The 14,127-nt window shown below is 45.5% G+C and overlaps 1 pseudogene; it reads left to right on the top strand.

The window, feature by feature from the left end:
* The first annotated feature begins 11,592 nt into the window (after positions 1–11,592).
* On the top strand, positions 11,593–11,710 carry LOC126261533 (5S ribosomal RNA; annotated as a pseudogene).
* Positions 11,711–14,127: the final 2,417 nt, after the last annotated feature.

The following is a 14,127-nucleotide window of genomic DNA, read 5'->3' as shown; positions in this document are numbered from 1 at the left end:
TATTTTACCCCTGCCACCTTTAGAATTTGAAAGAGTGTATTCCAGTCAACACTGTCAAAAGCTTTCTCTAAGTCTACAAATGCTAGAAACGTAGGTTTGCCTTTCCTTAATCTTTCTTCTAAGATAAGTCGTAAGGTCAGTATTGCCTCACGTGTCGCAGTATTTCTACGGAATCCAAACTGATCTTCCCCGAGGCCGGCTTCTACCAGTTTTTCCATTCGTCTGTAAAGAATTCGTGTTAGTATTTTGCAGCTGTGACTTATTAAACTGAATGTTCGGTAAGTTTCACATCTGTAAACACCTGCTTTCTTTGGGATTGGAATTATTATATTCTTCTTGAAGTCTGTGGGTATTTCGCCTGTCTCATACATCTTGCTCACCAGATGGTAGAGTTTTGTCAGGACTGGCTCTCCCAAGGCCGTCAGTACTTCCAATGGAATGTTGTCTACTCCCGGGGCCTTGTTTCGACTCAGGTCTTTCAGTGCTCTGTCAAACTCTTCAAGCAGTATCGTATCTCCCATTTCATCTTCATCTACATCCTCTTCCATTTCCATAATATTGTCCTCAAGTACATCGCCCTTGTATAGACCCTCTATATACTCCTTCCACCTATCTGCTTTCCCTTCTTTGCATAGAAATGGGTTTCCATCTGAGCTCTTGATGTTCATACAAGTGGCTCTCTTATCTCCAAAGGTCTCTTTAATTTTCCAGTAGGCAGTATCTATCTTACCCCGAGTGAGATAAACCTCTACATCCTTACATTTGTCCTCTAGCCATCCTTGCTTAGCCATTTTGCACTTCCTGTCGATCTCATTTTTGAGACGTTTGTATTCCTTTTTGCCTGCTTCATTTACTGCATTTTTATATTTTTTCCTTTCATCAATTAAATTCAATATTTCTTCTGTTACCCAAGGATTTCTACTAGCCCTCGTCTTTTTACCTACTTGATCCTCTGCTGCCTTCACTACTTCATCCCTCAAAGCTACCCATTCTTCTTCTACTGTATTTCTTTCCCCCATTCCTGTCAGTTGTTCCCTTATGCTCTCCCTGAAACTCTCTACAACCTCTGGTTCTTTCAGTTTATCCAGGTCCCAACTCCTTAAGTTCCCACCCTTTTGCAATTTCTTCAGTTTTAATCTACGTGTTGAGGAATAGTAGTTCCTGAGATTCTTCTTATATGATGACCTCAAGAATGACATGCAAACGCATATATCTCCATGTAAGGCACGACGGAGCACATGCAAATCCGCTGGGTACGTTGTTCAATAAACATGAGGCGTTCAATAAGTAATGCAACACTTTTTTCCTCCGCCAGTTTCGGTTGGAAAATGCGTAATTTGGTGTGGGACTTCGTGGAAGGTATCCGCTTCAGCCCCTGTTGTTTCATGAAGCTCGGATAGGTAGCCGTGCTATACAAAGCTTTTAAAATGGCGCCTGTAACGTAGGTGCGTTCCAAGCAGAAAGCTGTCACTTGAGTTTCTTTTGGCGGGAAACCAGAGAATCGCAGATTTTCATAGGCGCCTGCAGAATTTACTGTATACGGAGACCTGGCAGGTGTGATGGTGCGGTTAAATAATTATGAAGAGCGGTTGCAGAGAGTTCACACGAGAATGTGCATATAAAAGTATTGGTTAAAATGTTATTGCAAATTTTGGCTCTCGCGTGAGTCTCAGGGGATGATATCCACACTTTGTATATTAGCGCACTTCCACACAAGCGCATTTGTTATAGTTTTTTGAATTAATTATTCACTCAGACATAAGTACAGTTTATGCTAGGGAACAAGAATTAGGCGGTTATTATATTAAAATCAGTTTTTCACGACACAGTTCAGTCACTATTTATTGGCCTTGTCCTTTTCTTTCACAGAATGAAATTATCACTGGTGAGACGGTTTACAATTTTACTTTAATAATAATTTGACTCCGAGCCCCCTATCGCAGTAATGTAGGCTGCTATAATCGAAAGTTATTCAATCAATTCGAACAGATCCACAAGTCCCACTGTCCTCTTTGTTCTAACAGTTTTGGCGCGAAATCACAGTTCGCCACATGTTCACTTACGACGATGTATACCTCGTAAGTTGCACTCGACAGAAGTAAGTACACCATCGGAACCGCGCTAAAAAGTACATCTTATTTACCGTGTTACATTAATTTCTAGGATTATTCTATCGCCCGTAAATCAAGTTTTAGTTTTTGCAAAATTTCGCCACTTAGTGCAAATTTGTTTGTTGACATCTGTGCTGCAAAGTTTTAACACAGAACTGCATATAGCACCGTTTTTAGACGTAATCTACAGCGCTCTACACATTGCGGTGCTCAAAATCTTCATATCTATAATAATGAATTAATTATTGGCGATAAATATTAATAATTTGCAAACAATGACAACTATTGCAAGTTAAGTGTATAGTATAACTTAACTAGTTTAAAATACGTGTGATGCCACTCAAAATAATATATAGCGCCGTTCTTTGCGTCATGAATTTTCTATTGAATTTTATAAACAATTTTCCTTGAAACTATTTTTATTGCTCTTTACGGGCTTAATTATTTATGAATCTTAACATATGACTACGGCACTCGATCCACTATGACGAAACGTTTTTAATGAGTGCTCGCTCATCCCTGTAAGTTGTTATTTACTATTTTTATTGATCTTTCAGTATTCATGATCTTAACCGATTTTGAGTTTACTATAACTTTTGCGTCTCGTGACTTTAAAAAAAGATCGATCTTTCAGAAAGTGCATATTGCTGACGACAATCCACTGCCACATCGCTCTTCACCATAAGTTACATAATTTTGGCGTAATGCGCGAAAAACCAAACAATGCCCCAAGCTGCAGGCCACGTGGCGACGGAGGCGTCCCACCGACCGTTGCAAATCTCACGCGGGCGCGCCACGCGCTCCCGCGAATCACGCACCATGCAGCGCGCTCGCTCTCCACAAAGCAATCCTTGCATACTAGAAATATTCATCTAGTAATGGGGGTTTGTACCGTCACACAGGGAACAATGAGTCGCTGAGCGAGGCGTCTGTCACCATCGCAACAAGGCCACGCCGACCTGTCCAATCTCAGCGTTCCACCCGGCTGCACACAGTGTTGGAACGTGCGGACACTCATTCTAAGTGCTAGACGGATCACAATCGAACACCTCGTTGCTCAGCTGTACGTCTCCGTTGGCAGTGTTGAGACACTCGTCTACCAGCTAGGATACTCTTAAGCTGTGAGCCCACTGGGTTAATCGCCGCCTAATAGAAGACTACAAACAGCATCTGTTTGGCCCAATGAAGGATGCACTCCGTGGGAAGCTGTGTGTGGATGACGGGGAATTATTGACACAACAAGACGTTTGCTCTAACGTCGACTAGCAGAGTGGTACCATGCGGGCATATAGGCCTCCCAGCAAGGTGCAGTAAGGCCGTCACATTCAACGGAGGTTATGTTGAAATGTAGCGTTTTGTAACCAAAAGGGTGGGGAATAGTATGGTGTACTAAAATCCTGAATAAAACCAATCTTACGAATGAACCACACACAAAACTGGTGTTATATTCTACAACACTGTTTGTTTCACGAAATGGTTTTCGGCTGTCACGTCATCATTAGGTAGAAAGTATGTGGCGCAGTGAAGTTTTGCTAGATGAAAAATTTTAAACTAGTGCATCTACACAGTAACTCCATTTCCAGAGATGAAAAATGTTAATGTTAGAATTTGGAATAAACATGAGGGATTATTTCAGTGTAAATGCGACTTAAGAGTATTTAACTAAGCTAAAATATATGACACATTAACTAATATACTACAGACAAATTACAAGAATTGCACAAAAAGACAATAATTAAACAATAAACTTCTGTGACACATTCCAAAAATGTGGCTGAACAAACTAATCTTGTCTTTAATAGGTCCGAAACTGCAAACAGATAAGATATGATAGCGATATTAACCAGGTGAGCGAAGCAGCTTTGATTAGACGAAGTAACTTTGTTTTATCTATTTTTTTAAACAACGAGTGACGTTGTAGTAAATGAAATAAAGGAAATGGGGCGTGTGAGCAAGAGGTGTAATTTATAGCATGGCCTGGATGGGATTGTGAGTAGTATCTGCAGTTAAGAAGCGGCGAGTAAGGGAAATGTGCTGGTAATTCAGTACTAAGCTTGGGTTGATGGATATGTGTTTATTAATGAGCAGACACAGTTCCTTTACTCTCTCTTCTAATTGCAGATGCTACTCGTAATCGCATCCAGGTCATGCCATAAATTACCCTTGTTACTTGCATGCCGCATTTCCTTTATTTCATGTACTATAATTTCTCTCGGCATATATTAATCTTTTTGATTTGCAAGCTCTTGTATTTTTTTCTATGTTTGCAGTTACAATTATGGGACGTAGGTTCCGCCTTTTATGCAATAACACTGTTTTTTCTGTTGTTATCCAAACATGTTTCGGCACTTCTGTGCCATCATCAGTGTGTTTTGTTTATTGAAAACGTGATTTTACATTATATGGTTTTTCAATACCATGTGTATGGAGTCTTCCACTGACAGCTTGTCATGTTTTGTTATGACTCTTCCTTCTTTTTGTGTGTTCTGAGAGCACTGTACACACATATTAATGTACTTTGTGTAATTTCGGTTTTACAAAAACATTTTCATTTCGCAAAAGGCGGTGAGCACTCCTGCAAAACCATATAATGTATAATCACTTCTCAGTTAATAAAACCCACTGATGATGGCACAGAGGTGCCGAAACGCGTTTCGGTAACAAGAGAAAAAGCAGTGTTTTTGCATAAAAGGCGGAACCTATATTTATAATTAATTCTCTTGTCACGTTAAAAAAAAAAAGAAATTTTATTTTATAAAATTACAACTGCTTCACTTACCTGCTTAATACAGTATCACTATTACATCTTATCTGTTTGTAATTTAGGACTTATTAAAGACAGGATTATTTTGTTCAACCACATCTTTGGAATATGTCATCAAAGTTTATTGCCCAACTATTTTCTTCCACGTACAACTGTTGTGGCTCTAAGCGCTATGGGACTTAATATCTGAGGTCATGAGTCCCATAGACGTAGAACTACTTAAACCTAACTAAGGACAGCACACATATCCATGTTCGAGGCAGGATTCGAACCAGCGACCGTAGCAGCAGCGCGGTTCCGGACTGAAGAACCTAGAACCGCTCGGCCACAGCGGCCGGCTACAACTGTTGTAATTTGTCTATAGTTCATTAGTTAATGTGTCACATATTTAATCATGGTTAAACAATCTAACATCGCATTTACTCTCAAATAATCACTCTTGTTTTATTCTTAATTCTAAGATTAACATTTTTTATCTCTGGAAATTTACACTCCTGGAAATTGAAATAAGAACACCGTGAATTCATTGTCCCAGGAAGGGGAAACTTTATTGACACATTCCTGGGGTCAGATACATCACATGATCACACTGACAGAACCACAGGCACATAGACACAGGCAACAGAGCATGCACAATGTCGGCACTAGTACAGTGTATATCCTCCTTTCGCAGCAATGCAGGCTGCTATTCTCCCATGGAGACGATCGTAGAGATGCTGGATGTAGTCCTGTGGAACGGCTTGCCATGCCATTTCCACCTGGCGCCTCAGTTGGACCAGCGTTCGTGCTGGACGTGCAGACCGCGTGAGACGACGCTTCATCCAGTCCCAAACATGCTCAATGGGGGACAGATCCGGAGATCTTGCTGGCCAGGGTAGTTGACTTACACCTTCTAGAGCACGTTGGGTGGCACGGGATACATGCGGACGTGCATTGTCCTGTTGGAACAGCAAGTTCCCTTGCCGGTCTGGGAATGGTAGAACGATGGGTTCGATGACGGTTTGGATGTACCGTGCACTATTCAGTGTCCCCTCGACGATCACCAGTGGTGTACGGCCAGTGTAGGAGATCGCTCCCCACACCATGATGCCGGGTGTTGGCCCTGTGTGCCTCGGTCGTATGCAGTCCTGATTGTGGCGCTCACCTGCACGGCGCCAAACACGCATACGACCATCATTGGCACCAAGGCAGAAGCGACTCTCATCGCTGAAGACGACACGTCTCCATTCGTCCCTCCATTCACGCCTGTCGCGACACCACTGGAGGCGGGCTGCACGATGTTGGGGCGTGAGCGGAAGACAGCCTAACGGTGTGCGGGACCGTAGCCCAGCTTCATGGAGACGGTTGCGAATGGTCCTCGCTGATACCCCAGGAGCAACAGTGTCCCTAATTTGCTGGGAAGTGGCGGTGCGGTCCCCTACGGCACTGCGTAGGATCCTACGGTCTTGGCGTGCATCCGTGCGTCGCTGCGGTCCGGTCCCAGGTCGACGGGCACGTGCACCTTCCGCCGACCACTGGCGACAACATCGATGTACTGTGGAGACCTCACGCCCCACGTGTTGAGCAATTCGGCGGTACGTCCACCCGGCCTCCCGCATGCCCACTATACGCCCTCGCTCAAAGTCCGTCAACTGCACATACGGTTCACGTCCACGCTGTCGCGGCATGCTACCAGTGTTAAAGACTGCGATGGAGCTCCGTATGCCACGGCAAACTGGCTGACACTGACGGCGGCGGTGCACAAATGCTGCGCAGCTAGCGCCATTCGACGGCCAACACTGCGGTTCCTGGTGTGGTCGCTGTGCCGTGCGTGTGATCATTGCTTGTACAGCCCTCTCGCAGTGTCCGGAGCAAGTATGGTGGGTCTGACACACCGGTGTCAATGTGTTCTTTTTTCCATTTACAGGAGTGTAGATATCGTGTAGCTGCACTACTTTAAAATTTTTGATCCTACAAAATTTCACTGCGCCACGCACTTACCTTTGTACCTGATGATGGCGTAACAGTCGGAAACCAGTTCGTGTAACAAATAATATATGCTGTAGAATATTACACCAGTGTTGGGTTTGTTTCATTCATAATGAGTCAGATATTCTGCCAAGAACCGACAGTACAGTCAATCAATGCAAACTCAACCTTCTTTCAGAAAACAACGTGTTACATTACTTACTGAACGCCTCTCGTGTAACATTTTTTGACCTAGGAGTAGGAGGACATGTGGGGAAAAAAATGGTTCAAATGGCTCTGAGCACTATGGGACTTAACTTCTGAGGTCATCAGTCCCCTAGAACTTAGAACTACTTAAACCTAACTAACCTAAGGACATCACACACATCCATGCCCGAGGCAGGATTCGAACCTGCGACCGTAGCAGTCGCGCGGTTCCAGACTGTTGCGTCTAGAACCGCTCGGCCACTCGGGCCGGCTCTTGTGGGAAACATTTTGCTATTCAGCTAAAATAATTATCAGTAACGAAGCTCTATGTTGGTACTTAGCTACCAGTCCGAGCGGCAGCGATAATTATCAAGTTGGCGAGGAGTAGGTGGACACTGACGCGAAGAAGCTAACCGCCTTCCGAGATCGTTAAGTGCTTCCTGGCGCCTCCCACAGATTTCCGCGGTACCGTTACGCACAAGGCTTCTGTAATAATTATAGCGAGCTACGTCTGCAAAACGGGCCACTTAAAGAGTGCAGCAGGAGGCCTGCTCGTAAACAGCGCGTGGGAACCCGGCCTCACTTAATGACTGAGAACCAACTCCCAGTGAGAGAGAGAGGGAGAGAGAGAGAGAGAGAGAGAACTGCTCCAGCTGCTAGCGGCCACCACGTTCTCCGATCTTCTTCGTTGATAGCTACCAGACCATTGTTCCAGGGTACAGTGGCCAAACAGCTCGTCGCCTGCTCCGCAAAGCCCTTGTCTTTTGACTCACGCAAATACTGAGTGCGCTTGTCTTCGTGGCTACGTTCGAAAACTGCGTTATATTAATTAGGTGAGGAGTTCGTTAACTATTTCAAACCTGTCTTTGCAACTGCCGTTGAAACTATAAGATGTAATAACCACTGTAAAGCAATAATCTTTTAAAGATCAAGAAACAATCCGGAGGGGAAAGCAGCCAGACAAACTGCTTAGAATGTTTGGCTGAGACACTGTGACATTTACGCCCCACTTCAGCTCACATTTTAGTAGATGTCGTGAAACAGTATAATAACGCCACGCTGCTGTAAGCCAGCTCGAAGCGTGAGAACGAAGATGCAAGCAGGAGCCGTGTGGTACTGGAGAGTGTAGAAAAGACTGGTTATTAATATTAACTGTTAAAATGTTTAAACACGACTCCAACTAGACTGCCTAGTTATTCACACTGACTGCTACATAACTATAATTTCAGTAACTCCAAAATCAAGCTCACCTTCATATAATGTTGGTGATGTTGTCAGCCATTGCGCGACTAAACCCACCAATAACACCTGTGCAGCCAGAGGCGAAATACTGAAGTTAGCTCCTCAGTCAGTCTACAAGATATTCCACGAGATTTCGGGATTGCAGCCGGATCTCATCGACTTCTTTCCACGATATTTCGGCTGACAACCTTACAGCCATCTTCAGGCGAGTGTTTGACACTGGAGATTGCTAGTGCAAGTCGCTCTATTTATACGTAAAAGTGCCGCAGGCGCGCATGCGCAAGTTACCGTAGCATGCGCGCCACCTGTCGATTCCAAGGCCCTCTACAATATTACTGCATCTATGGAGCGCCGACGAATGCGTGAAAAAAGTAAAACATGCACGCAGACGTGTCAAAAACAATAAAATGCAAAATTTCAATATTAAAATTAAAATTACTTGTCGCTCGACATGTCAGAAGGCATAAAAAGTTTTCTTTTGGTTGAAATTAAAGAAATCAACGGGTCCCAGGCCTTATTCAATAAAAAACCGCCATCACGATTAATGAGATTTTCCGCTAAACGTATTTCCACGGATTCCTTCACAACTGAATCCCAGAAGGATCTCGATGGGGCCAAGATTTTCGTGGCCGAATAATCCATAGTATGTCCTGTGGAAATACAATTTTCGGCTATGGCCGACTTACTGGGCTGTAAAAGGCGAGTGTGGCGCTCATGTTCAACGCAGCGGTCGTGTACTGTGCGTGTGGTTAGACCAATGTAGGCTTTCCCACACTCGCAAGGTATTATATAAATTCCAGCCTTCCGTAATCCCAGATCATCATTGGCTGAGCCCAGAAGAGCACGAGTCATCGTAGGTGGCCGGAAGATTGCTTTCACACGATGTTTCATCGAAAGTAGGCAGAATTTTAAATAAACATCGTGTGAAAGCAAACTTCCGGCCACCTACGATGACTCGTGCTCTTCTGGGCTCAGCCAATGATGATCTGGGATTACGGAAGGCTGGAATTTATATAATACCTTGCGAGTGTGGGAAAGCCTACATTGGTCTAACCACACGGACAGTACACGACCGCTGCGTTGAACATGAGCGCCACACTCGCCTTTTACAGCCCAGTAAGTCGGCCATAGCCGAAAATTGTATTTCCACAGGACATACTATGGATTATTCGGCCACGAAAATCTTGGCCCCATCGAGATCATTCTGGGATTCAGTTGTGAAGGAATCCGTGGAAATACGTTTAGCGGAAAATCTCATTAACCGTGATGGCGGATTTTTATTGAATAAGGCCTGGGACCCGTTGATGTCTTTAATTTCAACCAAAAGAAAACTTTTTATGGCTTCTGACATGTCGAGCGACAAGTAATTTTAATTTTAATATTGAAATTTTGCATTTTATTGTTTTGGACACGTCTGCGTGCATGTTTTACTTTTTTCACGCATTCGTTGGCGCTCCATAGATGCAGTAATATTGTAGAGGGCCTTGGAATCGACAGGTGGCGCGCATGCTACGGTAACTTGCCTATGCGCGCCTACGGCAATTTTACTTATAAATAGAGCGACTTGCACTAGCAATCTCCAGTGTCAAACACTCGCCTGAAGATGGCTGTAAGGTTGTCAGCCGAAATATCGTGGAAAGAAGTCGATGAGATCCGGCTGCTATCCCGAAATCTTGTGGAATATTCGCTACGCCGGGAAAATTTCAAGAGTCACAGTCTACAAGATGTTACAGAAAAAATTTACAAACTGCCATGGAACACCGGGCACCTAACAAGGATAAGTAATCACACAGCAAGGGGAGCGGGGGATGGGGAAGGGGGGGGGGGCAGGGTGGGTCGCAAACGCTACGAGAGGGCGCTACGGTCACGAGAGGACGTTGCTACACAAACACGGGCTGAGTGCGCTGAGACCGTCGCCATTCACGCCGTGGAAGCGTTGAGATTGACAAGGCTACCTACACGTACCGCGAAATGGCTGAGATGCATCTGATTTATGGCGCGGCCAACTGCAGTGGAGGAGAAGCCGTGCGATTGTATCGTGCGCAATATTCCGATAGAAAGGTGCCGTGCCGCACTTTATTCGCCACCCAACATCGCCGATTGTGTAAAACCGGCTCGTTCCATGTGCACGAGATCCGGCCGCCAACGAACAACGCGGACGGTTGCGGCGGAAGAAAACTTTCTCGAAAGGGTGCAGCGTACACCGTCATCAAGTACACTAGATGTATCCCGTGCCATTGGTAACCCCCAACCCTCCGTTTGGTGCATTGTACACGACGCATGGCTGAATCCGTTTCATTTTCAACGTCTCCAGGAGTTGCAACCGGGGGACTACGACAAGCGCATGGCATTTGGGCAGTGGTTTCTGCAGGAACCCGCTGCAAACCGAAGCTTCATATGAAGTCCTCTTCACTGAGGAGGCTGCGTTCTCACCCAAGGGTGTGATGAACGTTCACAACCTGCATACGTGGACGAATGTGAACCCACATGTTAACAAGTACGCTTGCGCCACGACGCAAATTTACCCTTAACATATAGGCTGGCATTGTCAGAAACTCTTTAATTGGGAAGTATATTCTCCCGGACTGTCTTGATGGTCATACGTATCTGGGATTCCTACGGAAGATCTTTCCGGACATGATGAATGATGCTCCCATGCCACATCTGCGAGCAACATTTTCCGGCCTCTGGGTTGGTCACAGTGGGCCAGTCGCATGGACATCACAATCACCCGAGCTGTCCCCAATCGATTTTTCCTGTGAGGGATAGCTGAAGGGCCTTTCGTACGAAACACTTGTTACATCGGCTGAGGACCTATTGGGCAGAATTGTTGCGGCAGCAGGATGTCTTCGAGATACACCATGTATCTTTCATAGGGTGCGCCGTTCAATGCAACGTCGATGCCACGGGTGTCGCCATACATCTGGACAAAATTTTGAGCATTTCCTGTAGTGGGCGTCCATTTGTAGCACGGGACTGAACCACTGAAACGCCATTTAGTAGCCCCTCATGGCCTCTGCGACCACCGGTTCCTATGTGATTACTGATCTTTGTTGTATGCCCGATGTGCCATGTCAGTTTATAAACGTTGTTTTGAATCACCATGTAGAACTAACTTTCATGTAGACACCACCTATTCAGCGCAAGTAGATATTTTAGGTTGTTCAGATTGAATTAAAGTTAGCCTCGGCAAACGTTTATTACTATGTCTCAGACTAGACATACAAGTGTGTGCTTCGACGGATTGTATTTCCACGTAAAAGCGATTTACTGATTAAAAGTGCCTCGGAAAACGTTTATATGCGGTCTCATGTGTGTGCGGCCAACGGCCTTGCCACAATGGTAACACCGGTTCCCGTCAGATCATAGAAGTTAAGCGCTGTCGGGCTAGGCTAGCACTTGAATGGGTGACCATTCGGTCTGCCTAGCGCTGTTGGCAAGTGGGGTGCACTCAGCCCTTGTGAGGAAAACTGAGGAGCTACTTTATTGAGTAGTTGCGGCTCCGGTCTCGGAAACTAACATACGGCCGGGAGAGCGGTGTGCTGACCACGTGCCCCTCCATATCCGCATCCAGTGACGCCTATGGGCTGAGGATGACACGGCGGCCAGTCGGTGCCGTTATGCCTTCATGACCTGTTCGGGAGGGGTTTTCGCGTGTGTGCGACTTCGTATGATTATTAAAGTCGAAAAGTGCACATTAGGATCCGCGAACTTAGATTCAACTATTGGTGTCAGACTGGCTCAAAAAGACTACTTTTTCCTAATTTTTATTAAAGTAAGATGGCATGCTTGTATTTAGACTTTCATTGAAGTATGATTGAGACTTTCCTGCTTGCCATTCCATCAGTCACAGTCGATTGTATGCATCGTATAAGCCTTTGCTAACAATAACACCACTTACCACTTCTAGTTACAACACGGTGCACGATAACTACAGTATTGTATGCATTCCAGGTTCAGGCATTCATTTAAGTACTTCAATAGTTTTTAAAGAATGTTACAAAGGAAATGATCATTGGAAGAACGAATTCAGATTGCAGAAAAGTAAGGAAAACTGTTGGTGAAATCAAAAGCAAAGACATCAACGTTAAGAATAGAAAAGAGTTCTACAGAAGCTCGCACTGAGCCCCCTCTGCTGCGCACTGCACGTGGAAAAGGCGAGGATGGAACTCAACCCACACCACCCACTGCATGGATCGCAGCCAACTGCGAAGCGAAGGCAGCCCGGCCAAACACTCAGGTTTTAATTATTGCCCATCATAATCAGCGACCGGGGCACGGTGGAGGATCTAGAAAGCTCCGACATCCTTCCAAAAGAAGCTCTCCCTTATCCTATGAGGCAGACGTCAAACAGGACCAACAGGTAGAGTTCTGGGTTTCCTCCCGACTGAGGCAGTTGTTCTCTGCCACTGCAGAGAAGTGCTTGGCCCGTGCACGTGTTGAGGTCTCGACTACTGAGCGCTTCGTGCAGACGACAGTATTTACAGTTTCTCCAGCTTTTTGGACGCGGTTTCGTCCGTGAAAGGATATCACATATACACTACTGGCCATTAAAATTGCTACACCAAGAAGAAATGCAGATGATAAACTAGTATTCATTGGACAAATATATTATACTAGAACTGACATGTGATTACATTTTAACGCAATTTGGGTGCACAGATCCTGAGAAATCAGTACCCAGAACAACCACCTCTGGCCGTAATAGCGGCCTTGATACGCCTGGGCATTGAGTCAAACAGAGCTTGGATGGCGTGCACAGGTACAGCTGCCCATGCAGCTTCAACACGATACCACAATTCATCAAGACTAGTGACTGGCGTATTGTGATGAGACAGTTGCTCGGCCACCATTGACCAGACGTTTTCAATTGGTGAGAGATCTGGAGAATGTGCTGGCCAGGGTAGCAGTCGAACATTTTCTGCATCCAGAAAGGCCCGTACAGGACCTGCAACATGCGGTCGTGCATTATCCTGCTGAAATGTAGGGTTTCGCAGGGATCGAATGAAGGGTAGAGCCACGGGTCGTAACACATCTGAAATGTAACGTCCACTGTTCAAAGTGCCGTCATTGCGAACAAGAGGTCACCGAGACGTGTCCAATGGCACCCCATACCATCACGCCGGGTGAAACGCCAGTATGGCGATTACGAATACACGCTTCCAATGTGCGATGTCGCCAAATACGGATGCGACCATCATGATGCTGTAAACCGAAACTTGATTCATCCGAAAAGATGACGTTTTGCCATTCGTGCAGCCAGGTTCGGCGTTGAGTTTACCATCGCAGGCGCTCCTCTCTGTGATGCAGCATCAGGAGTAACCGCAGCAATGATCTCCGAGCTGACAGTCCATGCTGCTTGAAACGTCGTCGAACGGTTCGTGCAGATGGTTGTTGTCTTGCAAACGTCCCCATATGTTGACTCAGGAATCGAAACGTGGCTGCACGATCCATTACAGCCATGCGGATAAGATGCCTGTCATCTCGACTGCTAGTGATACGAGGCCGTTGGGTTCCAGCACGGCGCTCCGTATTACCCTCCTGAACCCACCGATTCCATATTCTGCTAACAGTCATTGGATCTCGACCAACACGAGCAGCAATGTCGCGATACATAAACCGCCATTGCGATAGGCTACAATCCGGCCTTTATCGATGTCGGAAACCTGATGGTACGCATTTCTCCTCCTTACATGAGGCATCACAAGAACGTTTCACCAGGCAACGCCGGTCAACTGCTGTTTGTGTATGAGAAATCAGTTGGAAACTTTCCTCATATCAGCACGTTGTAGGTGTCGCCACCGGCGCCAACCTCGTGTGAATGCTCTGAAAAGTTAATCATTTGCATGTCACAGC

This window comes from Schistocerca nitens, chromosome 5 (assembly GCF_023898315.1).
Source record: "Schistocerca nitens isolate TAMUIC-IGC-003100 chromosome 5, iqSchNite1.1, whole genome shotgun sequence".
In the NCBI taxonomy this organism is placed as follows: Eukaryota; Metazoa; Arthropoda; class Insecta; order Orthoptera; family Acrididae; genus Schistocerca; species Schistocerca nitens.
This window is presented reverse-complemented; position numbering and strand designations above follow the sequence as displayed.